At 39.5% G+C, this 15,818-nt stretch overlaps 1 protein-coding gene across 2 annotated transcripts in view; it reads right to left on the bottom strand.

Annotated features, from left to right (window-relative positions):
• ZBTB20 (zinc finger and BTB domain containing 20) overlaps window positions 1-15,818 on the bottom strand; it is a 275,017-nt gene that overhangs the window by 50,294 nt on the left and 208,905 nt on the right. For both annotated transcript variants that reach the window (XM_012652264.1, XM_012652266.1), the window contains exon 3: window positions 567-666. The gene's annotated coding sequence lies outside the window, so the exon portion shown is untranslated. The remainder of the gene's footprint in view (window positions 1-566; window positions 667-15,818) is intronic.

Genomic DNA, 15,818 nt, shown 5'->3' with positions numbered 1-15,818 from the left:
CATTCAGAGAGCAGAGTTGAGCTGCATACAATGGCTTGGAGATGTGGTGGAAGGAGCCCAGAGACCCAGGGGAAGTGTCTTGACTCCCTAGAATAGCAAGGAGGAAACAGCATGGGGCTGGAGCTCAGACGACAGGCAAACACAGGCAAGCAAAGCTGGCTCACAGATTTGATTAAGGTGGCATGAGATGACAAGCCACTATGAGACTCAACAGAGTGGCACAGGAAGGTGATGAGAAGCAAACAGAGCAGGAAGATCTGCCACCATGTCAGGCAGAGGTGCAGATGCCCAAGCAGAACAGCAGCAGTCCCTGCAAGGTGTTTGCAGATCCAGCTCGGCACAGCCATCTGCGAGGAGGGGACAATGGGGCACAGGGCGTGCACTGTGGGCAGGATGCCGAGAACCACCGTGGACACCTCAGGACTGAGTCTGGCTACCTTGCTGCTTCCGAGAGATGAAGCCATCTAGAATTTCACCCATTTTTACAATTGTGTGCGTGTGTGTGTGTGTGTTTAATCAAACAAAGTGAATTAAGAAGCCTTTCATTGGATGTGTAATGTACTCACAGTAGTTTCAAATAAATGGTGTCACTCTTCAGGTAAATCACTCCGAGGTTTGGGCCTAGTGCAGATGTTCATTGGGGCAGGGAACAGAGAGCGGCTGCATCTAGATCAGATAAAAAAACAAACAAAAATAAGATTGTTAAATAAATAAGTGACGGTGATCATTTATTTTGATACAGACCTTTGGGGCTTGGTTGAGAGGCTGTTTCTGCATCTTTACACCAGAGAATGGCAACCGGGGAAGGGAGAACACAGAGGATGCTGTTCAGGCTCCATTTTCAGTGTTCCTACCTGACCGCCTATGTAGCCTGAGACATCGATAGCACCCGGTCAGTGCAGACGGAGCTGACTCGGAAGCGGAGTAGGGGGTGAGGGCCACAGCCAGTCATTTTTCTAGTGTCCTTATTTTTTCATTTATTACACTTATTCATTTATTTTTGATTGATAAGAATGTATTTGTGATGTAAACATGATGTTTTGAGATACGTATACATTGTGGAAGGGCTATATCAAGCTGATTAAAATATGCATTACCTCGCATGTTTATCTTTTTTGGTGGTGAGAACACATAAAATCTACTCTTAGCAATTTTCAAGTATACACTATATTGTTATTAACTATAGTCACCATGATGTACAATAGATCTCTAGACTTATTCCTCCTAACTGAAATTTTATCTTTTGACCAACATTTCCCCAGCCTGTGGTAACTACCATTCTACTCTCTGCTTCTATGAGTTCAACTTCTTCAGATTCCACATATAAGTGAGATCATGTGGTATTTGTTTTTCTGCACCTGGCTTATTTCACTTAACATTATTTCCTTCAGGTTCATCCATGTTGTTGCAAATAACAAGATTTCCTTTTTTTTTTTTAAAGCTGAATAATGTTCCATTGTGTACTTTTACCACATTTCTGGTATTCTTGACTCCACTTTGGTCTCTCCCTCTATCGCTCAGTTCTCACCTATTCAACCAGGCCCATTGATCTGGCCAGTTCTGAGCGCCTCTTGCCTTCTCTCTGCCCTTCACTGCAAAGTCTCCATTTCCTTCCACATCTTCTAATCCTGAGGAGTTCAGCCTCAGGGGCTACAGAATGGATATTGTCTGTCTCAGAGCCGCAAACACAGTGGTCTTTTTCCAGATCCTGCCCCTTTGGCCAAATTGGGCTTCAATGACTACTTTATTCCTGTAACTCTCTTCCTTCTGCATCAGGACACTGGATTATCTTGATTTTCCTTCTACCTCTCAGTTCACACTCCTGTCGGCTTCACTGGCTTGTTTTCTTTCTCCTGTTCTCTAAATGTAGATATTCCTCTCCTCGGGCTTTGTCTACACCTACCTTTGTCTACACCTACCTTTCATGACCTCGACAATCACTTCTCCATAGAGAGCACCCATGTTGCTTTCTCTAGTTCTCACTTTTCTGTGGAGCTCCAGACCCACATTCTCACTAACAGCTGGTTATTGGTTCATTCATTTACTTAATCATTTGTTATTTATATAGCATCTATTAGGAACCTGGGTGAATAAGACAAAATCTCTAAATAAGACAGAATCTCTAATTTTGAGAAGCTCACATCTCCATCAAATACTATACAGGCTCTTCTAATTCAAAAAGTTTAAAATAGAATTCATTGCCTTTCCCTCAAAATCTGTTCCTTCTCCAGACTTCCCATTTCCTGCCATAGGTATTATCTCCATCCAGTTACTTGAGCCTACAATTGAGGAGTCATCTTTAATTCTTTCTTTTTTTCTTTTCTTCCCACATCCAACCACGGGCCAAATCCTGTGTTTTTTACTCTGGCCAGGACTTCTTTACTTTTGCCAGTTCTCTTTACCTCTAGCCATCCTTCACACCAACGTTTCATTAATTTTTCTGAAGTACTATTCTAAACACATCACTGCTTTGCTCAAGATCCTCTTTGCTTATTGGATTAAAGTTAAACTTCTTGGTTTGGCATTCAAGGCTGCTATGATGTGGCCCCAATCTAATTTCTCACTTTTATCTCTCCATTCCATTCTCCACTTCAGCAACGTCCTACTCTTTCCTATCTTGTTCATGGTATTTTCTCCATTTTTCCAATATCTACATATAGCTTCTTTAAGGGCCATCCAAATGCCACCTTATTTATAAAGCATTTCCCAAAGGAAAGTACCCTTCTTGAATCCTCACTTTTATACATTACTGTCTTTGTACATTCTACCAACTCTAATAATTATTTGTGTAATTTGTCTTTAACTTCATAAGCTTCTTGAAAGCAGAAACAATTTTACTCTGTGTACCTTCTAGCAGGTACTGCCTTGCACATAAGTTTGTGCTAAGCTGCTATCTGCTGAACTGAATTTAAAAGGAATAAAGAGTCTTGCTTAGAGTCATGGAAACTGAGACTGAACTGAAAAGACCTTAAAGCTCATCTACTCCAACCGCTTCATTTTTCAGATGAAGAGATTAAGGGAATGGACTTGCTCAAGGTCACATCTTTGTTAGTGGCTGGGCAAGGATAACTGATACAAAAGGTCACAAATCTCTGTGTGTCTGTCAGTGCTCACTTGGCACCATCAGGCACAGCAGACCATCAGCAGCGACCAGACCAGACAGTGAGGTTGGGGCAGCCTGCAAAGATATACTGTGTTCCAAAAAATAATGAACTTGTATCACATATTTGTGTCAACAAACTGAACTAGAATGTATTTTTCATAGTTAAATAATGTTTAAAAAATGAGGGTGGATTTAAAAAACAAGGAGGCAAACTTTGGTAACATTACCAGCAAAAATTATTATAATAATATTATAAATACCATTGAGGTGATAAACTCAGGCTGAAAATCAGAATGAAGAAATTTCACACACTTTGGTTTTAGCTGGAGATCTTGGTGAGAACATGCTGCAGTAATTCTAGGTTAAATTCATAGAAACATAGACTATTGGCAATCTGCTATTATGCCTCATTAACACTTCTTTTCCTATCTACCATTGTCCAGTATTCATCCTCTAAGTTTGTTTAAATTTGTCCTTATTTTCCTTTCCTTACGTTACTAATTTACTTGTAGAAATGCATAGACGACTGCCCCCAAGTCTGTTTCGATTTTCTTGCCTTGTTCTTCTCTTGTGGTAGAAGAAACATTAATTGTTTAATTTCCTCTCCATGCTTATCCTTGAACGGAATCATTTTCTCTCACCCAAAGATGAAAAGCCCAACAAAACATGCTGTGGGGATAACAGTGTTTACCTAGGTGAGGAAAACAGACTTTTCCAGGGAATCTCAGTAGTTTTTACTTGGCCAGAAAAGCTCAGCTCTAAATGTTAGCTACAGTGTTATTTCATCTGGCTCTCCCAGGTGAGCAGGTTACTCATCAGAGGAAAAACTTGGTAGAATTAATGAAACTTTTTTTGGCCAGTGTGGTGGAGCCATGCTATGCATGGAGCCAGCCGTTAGCTAGCAAGACTCCAGCAGCCACATAAACGGCAAATTGGGCTCAAGAGCTCTTCATTGTTTTTCCTCGCCTATCATATGGCTGGACAGATTATCAACACTTCACTAGACAGAACTTCCTCCTCTTTTTTCCCCTGGCAACTACATTAAAATGATAAAGGAAATCACTGATCAATAGTATTAATACATTGCAGTGAAAAATTACCTTGCAATGTACAAATCCTTCGTGTAATTAGATAAGTGTACATTTTAAATATGCCTAACGTTTGGTTTATATTTTGCATTTTATAGGTAAATAGAGCTATAATCTTCTTGTCCTTTCATGAAACCCTTCTTTCTCGGCCCCACATCCTGCTGCTATGATCTTACTTTCATTCTCTGGCAAACTGTCACCTATCCCCATTTTCTTATTTTCCCTCTTGCCTTAGTACGCACCTGAGGGCCTATTAATCAGAACCACTGCATGGTGTGTCATGTTTTATTGCCTGCAGTGTGGGTACACTCTAAAATAGACTCAGTGAAAGTGACTTCATGGGGTTTCATGTTTATTCTCTTTTAATGACTTCCATATCCAGTGTATTCAGTTTTTAAGTCAAAAGATAATTTCAAGGGGCTGCTGGTGCCACCAATTCTCCCTGGAATCTGGAAATTCAGCTGTTTTCTTTGCCTCTTACATTATCACTGTAATAAAGAAATCTGCTTTTGGAACCCAGCTGGTAAGTTTCTTGATGGTGTCAGAGGCAGGACAGACAGTGGGGTCACTTCTCTTCAGCCTATTTTGTTGTTGATATCTCTGCAGATCTGTCTCGGAAGCCCCTAGAGAGCAGAGTCATTATGTAATACGCTGCCACATATTACTGTAACGAAATTTCTGCAAAGGCCTTCTTTCAGTATAACCTGTCCCATTCCTAGGAAAGCACACCAAATCATTCTAAAATTATAGAGGGGGACTTCCTGATTAAAATTTACAAAAAGATAATAATAACAACAGCTACCATTTATTGGATGTCTAAATTTTATCCGAGACTGCACCAGGCATTTTTGGACATAAATACATTCTCATTTAATCCTCATAGCAATGCCATGATGTAGGTTTTAGTATATCCATTTTACAGATGAAGAAAAGTGCGACTCGGTAAGCTCATGTAATCAGTCCATGATGAGAAAGCTAGCAGATAGTCAAGCCAGAATCCAAACTCAGATCTCTCTGACTCTAAATCTGTGCTCTTTTCACTATACAATTGTCCCAACACGGCATGGACACATTTCTAGTTCCCTCTGTGATTTCTGAACAAGGATGATGCTTACGTTATTTCCATGATGGTTCAGAGCCACTGGAAAGATTTGGGAGCACAGACCTCAGGTGAAGGAACTATTTCAGAAACTATCAGTAAGTATAGTTCCTTCCTACCTCCTTTCTAATTGAAGATGAGAATGTTTTATGTCAGTCTTCTCAAACTTTAATGAACAAATGAATCACCCAGCATTTCTGATTCAGCATCTGTGCGATTCTGAATTTCTAACAAGCTCCCAGGTGACGCTGATGCTACTGGACTGGGTATCATAGGTCTTATGTCTGACACTCTCCTTCCTACTGAGGGTTGTTTCTGAAGGAGCTGTTCAAGCCGAGTAACTTGGCTAACAGCTCACGTGGCATGACTGGCTTCTGATTCTGGGCCAGTTTGTTGGGTCATCAGGCATTACACAGAATTCAAGGAGTTTCTGGCATAGAGCACATTGTAAAAAAAAATCATTTCTAGATTCCCCAGGGCTTCTCTCCCCTTTGGAAATTCAAAATGATTATGTCTCTAACATGTAAAGTTCCTATTTTTTACATTATTGTTAATTTTAACAATAATTATCTGGTAATAATTCAAATAACACCTTTCCTCTGAGAAATTCAGTGAGCTTTACTAACCTTAATTGTCTAACAGCAATTCCCAGGTGTAGATAAAGCTGTCTCAAGGATCACAGTAAATTTAAAATTGTTCCACTTCCCTCGTTTCTTTGCCCCAAATGTAGTGGTGAGTTAGTGGTGAGGGGTTACTAATTGGCAAAGACCCACTATTTGAGGCATAGGAAATTTCATAAAGCAAGGGCAAATCTAAGAAATAATTAGCAGAAAGGTGATTATGGGGAATACAATGTTAGATAAAAAAGGAGGAAGAGTTAAAAAGAGTAAGACTAAGAAAAGAGAAAGTAAAATCACAGAACTAGCTGATGACCTTAGACGAGTCATTTAACTTCTAGGTAGCTCAGCTTTTCCATCTGTAAGAAGAGGAGGTTGATTTTATTATTTTTAAAGTCCTTTAAAACTCTAATAGTCCCCTGAGAAGAAAGATGTGGGAATTAAGTAGCTCATCAACCTGTTAAACTATTCAACCTGTTAAAGAAATCTATTCGACTTTTAACTTTTTAACTAATTACCTGAAACAAATTTCCACCTCTGTATCACTTATCCCACCTCTCTGGAAACTGGTGAGAAAACTATTTAATGAATAAGGCACCAAAGCAAGGACATCATGGCCAAACTAATAGGGAACCTCATCTTCAGCTTTTTGATGCCATCAGCGCTGTTTTATTTTTGAAATTCTAGTTCCTTAATTAACAACTAGTTAATATCCACGTCCAGAAGAAATACCTCTGATGGCTTGAAGACCCCTGGGATGGCCCTGCCAACAGAAGGTGGAATCACAATCCCACTGTTTGTCACATTGAATCTATGTTAATTTTCTCCACAGAGACCTCTTGATTTCTCTTTGACAATTCACAAACTTTGTAAGAGTTGTACATTCTGTGAGCCTTAGTATTACCAGGTACGGTTGATTCTCACTTTTAATAAGAGAATTTTTGGCCTGGGCGCGGTGGCTCACGCCTGTAATCCCAGCACTCTGGGAGGACGAAGTGGGTGGATTGTTTGAGCTCAGGAGTTCGAAACCAGCCTGAGCAAGAGTGAGACCCCGTCTCTACTAAAAATAGGAAGAAATTATCTGGACAACTAAAACTATATAGAAAAAATTAGCCGGGCATGGTGGTGCATGCCTGTAGTCCCAGCTACTCAGGAGGCTGAGGCAGAATGATTGCTTGAGCCCAGGAGTTTGAGGTTGCTGTGAGCTAGGCTGACGCCACGGCACTCTAGCCCGGGCAAAAGAATGAGACTATCTCAAAAAAAAAAAAAAAAAAAAAACAATAAGAATTTTTGGACCAGGTATATATATATACACACACACACATACATACACACACACGTGCACATACATACATATACATAAATGTGATGATTTTCTGGTTTTAATGAACACCAGATCTGGTCCTAGAAACCCCTTCTCTAAGTCATTTGATACTGGAATCTTCCTGTCCAGAACACCTGCCACAGGTGCTGGTTATGAGGTTATTTTAAACTCTATAATGAGCAATCTAACATGAGCATGATTTACGGCACACCATGTTTATTTGGCATTATCAGAGTTTTCTATACCTTGCCCCTTGTACCAAGTTTTCTGGACTAACCATTACAGTTTGTGGCCAAATGGAAAAACGGGTACTGAGAAACATCACAGTGGCATTACCAGGTAACACACTCTGTCACTGTCTCCATAGCGAGCATCATTTCCCTTTTCCTCCTCCCATCACTTCAACAGCAATTTTTGCTACCCTTAACTAAATGCCTAGTGTGTGGCAGGCACTGTGCCTTTTCATATTTAACTTGATTTCTTTGAAGGTGGAAATTATATTCCCATTTTATAGATGAAGAAGCTGAAACTGATGCTTAGGAAAGGTACAGTTATTTGCCATAGGTCATGAAGCCAGAGGGTAGCAAAGCAGGGTTTAAGGTCAGGTTTTAACCACGATGCTCCAGGGCGTAACCTAGACCTAGCTCATAATCACGGAACCACTGATCTGCTGTCTTCATTCCACTCCTCAGTTGAGGTCCTCACCAGAGGTTTACACTAGATTCTCCATCATGACAGTCTAATGCCTTCTTGAACCTTTTTTCGAAACTTCTCAAAGCCTCCTATGCTTGATTCATGTTTTCCTCCTCTACATTGATTAATACTTTAATCCAAAAACCCATTACCACTTCTTTTCAACACACCTTACCACCCCTCTTCTTCAGCTACTTTTTAGTCCTCATACTCAATCTGAATTACTTTTTTGAGGCCTCACATTTTACCTCAAATATTACAAACCCAGCTTATGAACTCACTTTCCCTGATGCACTAGGTTCCTTACCTAGTGTTTTCACCTGGCCCATCAGTATGCCCTGGCTGGCTTCACCACGTATCTTTGCCCATTTTGACCTGACCCCATGATCAACTGTTTTAACACTACCCTCCGTAACCCTCCAGATTTCCTATCTCCCTTAACTTGTATGTGCAGGGCACCTTTTACATTCTTCAACCATGAATCCATATCCTCATCTGCCATTCACTCCTACTGTCAGTACAAAACCCTACATGTGCTACATCTGGACCCACACTCCTGCCCATTGTTTCCAAGTACAACCTATCGTAGTTTTTCTTAGTTTGTTCTACTTTTACGAAGCCCCACCCTTCATTCTCTTTTTCAGCTGAAGAGCTTGTCTCCTACTTTAATAAGAGGATCTACACCCTATACCATGCTGTGTGGTAAGCCTGTGCACTCTCATCTTCTTCTCTAATATCTCTGAATTTTCATCATTTTACTTCCTCAGGGTATATGTATATCTTTTTCCACATTTCCTTTTATCTTGGAGGTTATCCTCTCTAAATCTGATCTTATCCTTCCTTTTGGGATACACTCTCTGTTGTTGATGGCATACCCATTCCTAATAGTACTAGATAAATCATCACAACATGGTTTTTTTGTCCTATCTTCAATTCCTGACCTTCAAAATCCCTACAGGTGGTCTTAAAGTTTATTTTATAGGATACTAGAACTTAAAGATTCATCTCAAAAAAAGTTCCTTGGTCAAAATAAATTTAAGAGACACTCCATACTGTGTGTCCATTTTGCAAACTCATAAATGCACGTAAGATATTAAAGGTCCTGAAGACCCCATTTTTGTCCAAGTTTATTGTATTAAAGACTCCTCTCACCCTCCTATTTAATGCAACACTCATTAACTTTAGAATACACTCAGCAAAAAAATGCTTTAATGGATTTTTCCTTGGTTCCAAACTTTTTAGCCTGGGCTTGTAAATTCACTGAATCTATGTCAATAAGCCCTCTCAGATTTCCTTTCTATGAATATTCCACTTGGTCTAAACCGGTTAACTTTCAGGGTCATTTCTATCTCTGAGCTCCTGAACATACCATTTTGGATAACTGGAATACCTTTATCACTTTTTTTCTTACCTAGGCTTTTATTCTCCTTTAAGGTACGTATGTAATAAAGCATCCTTTATGAAGCTTCTCCTTGTGAACACTGCCTTGGCCCAACCTGAACTCTGCCACTAATTTAGTACTTATAAAAATGGTTATAGTTTAATGCCTGTTTTCTGTATCATTGGTGAGAATGTAAATTTTCTCGGGCAGGAATCTAGTTTTATGTATTACAGAAACTCCAGCACCTAGTGTAGCCCTTTGTATATAGTAGGATGTTATATTTGTTATTGGTTATCATAAACAGAAATGGATGACATTGAGGCATGTTAGTTCAAAACTTGATTTCTGTAGCTAATGGGACAGTTTAGGATGCCAAAGGCCCGCTATCCTACCATCACCTCATTGGGTAGAAATACCGGCCATCATCACTGTCATCACCCCCAGAAATGATACCATGTGTGTCTAAGGTATTGGATAAAGGCTAGGTATAGAAAAACAAAGGCAGCTCTGTTCTTAGGTGAAAATAAGAATCTGTATCAGTTGACACCAAATGGGGAGAGGGTAAAAATAATCTAGGAACATCAAATAACCCATGAAAAGGAATCACTGAAATAAATGCCTCTGCACAAATGATAAAATTATCATTGAATCATGGTAACTTGATGAAAAAGAAAAGGCTATTTTTCTATACAAGGAAGTCAGAGGGTCTTGTGTGAGGATTCATTGCTTATTTCTGTGCCTGGTATACATGGTATGTAGCCACCATTTGCAGAATGTGCTGCTGCCTTCCACTCATATTCCAACCTCTACCTCTTTGAGTCAGCCTGGAGACATATTACACTGGGGAAGCCAAGGTAGCTTGGCAACCACTAGCACAATATAAAACCCCAAACAGTCAATTTCGTCTTTTCCATAAAACCCTTTTATTGCCACAACACACAAGAGCACAAAGCAGGTTGTCTCAGGCTGATGTCTGATAACTAGATATTAAGGGGCTTTGAGTTTTTCAGATTGGATGTTATCTGAAGTTGGGACTTCGTCAGTTCCCTAATAGTGAATTTGTAGTGAGTCTAGGACTAGAAATTTGGTCACCTGAAGCCTAGTCAAGCAGTTTTATTATGTGACAGAAAAGAGTATAGCTTTCTTCTTTAAAACTGCAGGAACAAATGACTTTCATATTTTAGCGGAAGAGAAAATACATTTCATTAAAATATGGTTTGTGGAGTATTTTACTACCTTTGGATAAAAAGTGGTATACCAACAAAAGATTTAACCAAAAACTTCTTTTATAAATGAGAATGTTTACTTATGTTTACCTTAAAATAGGCATAGATTGCATTATGTAACATGGGAAATAGTAATGGTAAAAATAGATAATGGTAAAAAATTTCATAAATAAAAAATTCTATGTCAGTCCTTAGTTAAAATTCATAACAATGTATCACAGTGTTGATTATTAGTAGTAACCAATAATAAGTATTTTTAATTCTGGAATTTTTATTGCAGGAGATTATTGGGTAGGAAAGCTAAATGGCTTAGATATTTGTCTGTCATATCCATACTGAAGAGCTGTCTTTCTGGACAATTTACACATTTTAGAGTGAAAATGAAGGGTGGTCTGCCTATCAGATGTGTCACAGGCCACTGGGATAAGACTGCTGTTTTCTGAGAGCCCTGGGCAGTCTCTGCAGTCAAGTATCTGAGTTTCTTCTTTTCATAGTAAAAATAAATAGTTTATGTTCTGGATGAAGTCTGAGATCTCTGCATCTGTTTCCCAGATATTAGTAGAACTTAATCTAAAACCAAGGTTTTCAGCAGAAAATGCTTTTTCCCTCCAAAATACCATGGTTGCCAACAAGCTTTGTAGCAAATCTGAGGCACAGCACTAGATGGAGAATCAGATCAGCCTTGTCTTCCCGGATCTGATAAAAACTAGCTACTAGCTATGGGACCATGGTCAAGTCACTAACATTTCTAAGCCTTATTTTTCTCACTTACAAAATCACGGGCAAGGAATCAGTGAATGACATAATACCTTTAAGCTGTAAAATCTCTCACCTATAAAATGGTCTTGATAATAATATGTGCTTTGCCTGTCTCATAAAGTTGTGGGGTTAAAATAAGCTGATACACGTGGAAGTGCATTAAATACTATGGAGTATTGAATCAACGTAGTCTGGAACAATCAGGAAAGGGTCTCCAGTGTGTGTGGGAACTGACAGCCAGTCTACTTCCATTCAGGTTTTGGGAGAAGCTATAATAAAGCACTGGCACCAGCTCAAAATCCCACTCCATCCTCTCCTCTCCCAGCACTCTGCAGAGCATCACTCGAGGAAAGTCACTTGAGTGGGTGAGCCAAACGCTCAAGTTCCAGCCTTTCCGAGTTGAAGCCACAGAGAATTCTGAGCCACAGCACAGGTGACAATCACTGTTCCTCTAGGTGTGTCTGCAACACTGGGGGACCTTAGGGAGGGGGGTCAGACGTCACTGCTCCTGAGGCCCAGTTTTCTCCTGTACACAGCTCCAGCCCACATGATTTCACCTGGCAGCCCCAGGAGACAAAAAAGATCCCGAATTAGCAGGAGCCTCCTCTCTTGATAACCTAAGTGCTCTGATTGAAAGGCAAAGGGTATCAGGAGAATGGCTGTACTGAGTCGGCATTGATTTCTCCAGCCTTTGTCTGTGTCTGGTTTCTGTCTCGTTTGGAGGTGGTTACTGTACTACAAGCAGCATGAATCATGTCTCTGTTAAAAAACAGAGCTTCAATTGTCTTACATAACCCCTGGTAACTGAACATCTAATAATAGCAAGCCATTTCCAGGTAGAGAATCTGTCTACCTCCCAGACACACACACACTCTCACTCACTCTACTCCCAATGCCTCACAGTACAGTGAGAGAGATGGGGAGGAGACAGAGGGAGAAAGGGGACAGCTCAGTTGAATTTTTTGTATTTTAAAATATATTGAGTAATCATGTATCATGGGATCTGATGACCAATATGTTTAACTGAGCTAGTTTAATGAACTATAGGAAACAAGAATTCTTCTTTAAAGTATTTGAAATCACAAATAGCCCCAAACGTACCAGATAGATACCTTCTTTAACACTATCCTACTATATAAAACCCTCAAACTCCAGAAACAGAGTGGGGTGGAAATTTCACTGAATTGGCTGCTAGCTTGCACTGGCTAGATTTAAATTTCAAAGGACTTTTTCTCTTGTTCTTTTTGTTTGACCAGAGAATGATATTCCAAAGGACTGTGGCTACAGTCACTGCATAGAATTCAAGAGAGCGAAAAGCAACTGAAAACATTGCTGCCGTGTCCCACCAGGAAGGCTATACAGTGCCAGGCAGTGCTACCTGAGCCACTTTCTTTGGAGGGGGTAACTGCATCTGAGGACTTATATGTTTCTCACGAGCATACTCTCCAGGTTGTACTATATGATGAGGTCTTTTCATACACGATCCCCACTCAGCCACTCATTAAGGTGACCGGCAAAAGTCAATGTAATAGGAGAGGCTGAAAAAAATGACTTTTAAAAAATTATAAAGGTAAGTTTTTCTAAACCACTCATTTGGTAGAGAATATGAGTCTGGATAGCAAGTTTACAAGTTTATGAGGAGGCAGGAGGATCACTTGAATCCAGACCCCATCTCTAAAAAAACCTTTTGAGGAAAAAGAAAATCAGCTTATAGTATAACATACATGGTTCCACTTCCCACTGCCTCACCTTGAGCATCCTAAGAAAAATCACTTCAAGGCTATATTTTTTGTGTGTGCATTCCCAGGAGCCAAGTAGCTCTAGACATCATGTAAATTGGACTTGGGGAGGAATTTATAGAAATTTACAGAGGGAGGTTACATCCTGCCACTCATTCCAGCTAGAACCACAGAAGGAAAACTTTCTTTTTTGTTTTGGTTGTTCAGTAACCTGGAACAATGGACTAGACTAGTTCAAACCAAAGAATGTCTTAGGATACACCCACTTTGAGGACCAGCACCTGGCTATTCTACATGCTCTTCAGCTGTTCAGGGATATAAAAAGGTATGACGAGATAGTTATGTGTCAAAATGGTTGTGTGCTCCCTCAAAATAGGATTTACACAGCCTATTTTCTTTTCAAATGCTCTCCAAATCCATAAACAAAAGAGTATTGAACTGAAGAAGGAAACAGGAGAAAGAAAAAGAAAAAAGGGAGGAAGGTGATGGTCTTTGATACATGCCAAAAGGACGTGGCTTTAGAGGAAATGAGTTCTAGGTTTTTCTCACAAATATCCAAACAGAACAGTAGGGATCTTGACCACTGAGTCACCTAAATCACAACAGAATCACAGTGGTGGAACATGGCTGTTGGGACTAGACTCTTTTTGCTTATTTCACGTGCTCTGTCAATTAAATTTTTCTTAGAATTGATACGCTAGTGTTTTAATAAAATGGCCGTGAGCTACCACGGTTTTCTTCACAAAAGGCTTTTCCCTCTAACTACCATGAATATGTTGCTGAATGGCTCCTACTTCTCGTAAAGCAGGAGGTTTGCCACTTCTCTTGGCCTCAGGAACCAGGCTTTTGCTATATGCATCTGTGAGGAGATTATACTTACCTGAAATTTTAGGGTACTATGTCAGCCAGTTCCTTCACAGTGGTGTGTTTGGCACCTAAGCAAGGACTTGGTGAGCCAGACACATTTAAAATGTAAAAGTAAATGATTATATTATTTTGCTTTGCAACAATAAGAGTATTTCTGGATTTTTACTGACAAGGAGATCACCACAACCATATGTGGTACAACAAACCACACGACGTTGTATCAGGAGCTTGTAGTTAACATTTTCAAATGGCACAGAGATTTCTTTTTATGAAACAGAGAAATGGCAGATGCTTTTTCCCGCCCCTTTCAATAACCATTTATTGAACATCTACAGTCAGTGATGGACTCTTTATTCGCAGAAGGGAGCTGGGCTATGCCAGACTCTCACCATGTTGTTTCTCCTCTAACACTGAACAAAGTATCAGTAAAACTCCAAGTATATCTATTTTTGAGGGGCAATCAGTATGTAATAACTGGCCATACTGGTATAGTCAGAACTGGTGATGGTGGTGACAGTGGGAATGACTGACTTACAAAGGCACAGCAGTTAAGAACTTCCTAGGGACAATTCAGAGGAGATAAATGAGTAAATCTGGTCTCACCTATTTATACTTTCCAACAAATGTCTGGACCTTTAGAAACTTGAAAAATCTAATATGATCAAATCATTTTTATTGGTATTATAAGATTCATATAAAAAGGAGGCATATGTGTTGATCCAGTGGGCTTCTCTGTATTTGGATACTACTTGAGTATATGTCTGGGAACACATCTTAACTTTTAGAATCGTTTATAGGAATGTGATAATAAAATAAACTCCACTCCAAAGAAATTAATTGAGAAGCCGATTGATAATCAAGATACACAAAGCACTGTTGGTGGGATAAGACAAAGTTAGTATTTAGTATTCTCTAAAATGATTAGAGAGAAACTGAAGAGATTACCAAGAAACTGAAGAAATCACAGAGCAGTTTGGCTAAAAAGCATCTGACTGTCAGAAGACTGGGGTCCCGGGCCATGTTTGTATCTGTTTCATGACCTTGGGCGAGTCATGAGACTTCTCCTGAGTCTCGCTTTTCTCATGTGTAAAGTGGAAGTGTTGGATTAGATGGTTTTTAGGATTCCTTTTAGTTATTAACATCTGAGGATTTAAAGTAAGAAAAGATGAAAAAGTAATTCCCCTTTCCTCTTGTTTTGGTAAATACTTGCTTTCTCCTGATCTGTGTCTATGTAGTTTGCAGTGGGTGTTAGTTTTCCGGGCTCGCAAAGTCACATAGTAAATATTCAAGTTATTTTTTCTTATATACATGGAAAAATAATAGGGAAATAATTCTTCCTTTCTCTGTGTATCACTGTCTTTTCTCAAATCAGACTGATGCCTAAGATAACACCATGATCATTCTGGCACTGATAGAGATTTTTCCTCATGCTCCCCACAAGGCCCTCATCCATGCTCGTGCAAGCTTGTCTGATTGGGTTATTTCTATATTTACGTCCCATCTATTTTTTCTCTTCCAACTTGTTTCTGAAATCCCTGGTAAGCATAAAGCTGCAAAAACAAAAACAAACAAATAAAACAAAACAGCTCTGTTTGAATAATTTACTTCTGTTAGAGCAGTACAAGAAAACATCCTAACGCCGAGGGAAAAAAACCCAGCTTTTAAAAATACCCCAGTTATCTTAGAAAAGACAAAATAAAATGTTGTATCAATGATAGTTTCATATATTGTTATTGTTTTCATTTTCAAACAGAGTGCTACATATTGGGTTTATAGTCTGGTGTACAGACGTGGCTATTTCTCCCCATAGCGCTCAGGTCAAAGCATCCTTAAAGACAAAAAGGCCCAGAACTAGCCGAGCTACCTTTTCATAAACAAAGGAGCTACACAGAAAACCCAATACCTGAAGCTTATATCATATC

Source organism: Propithecus coquereli, unplaced genomic scaffold (assembly GCF_000956105.1).
Source record: "Propithecus coquereli isolate 6110/MARCELLA unplaced genomic scaffold, Pcoq_1.0 Scaffold386, whole genome shotgun sequence".
Lineage (NCBI taxonomy): Eukaryota > Metazoa > Chordata > Mammalia > Primates > Indriidae > Propithecus > Propithecus coquereli.
This window is presented reverse-complemented; position numbering and strand designations above follow the sequence as displayed.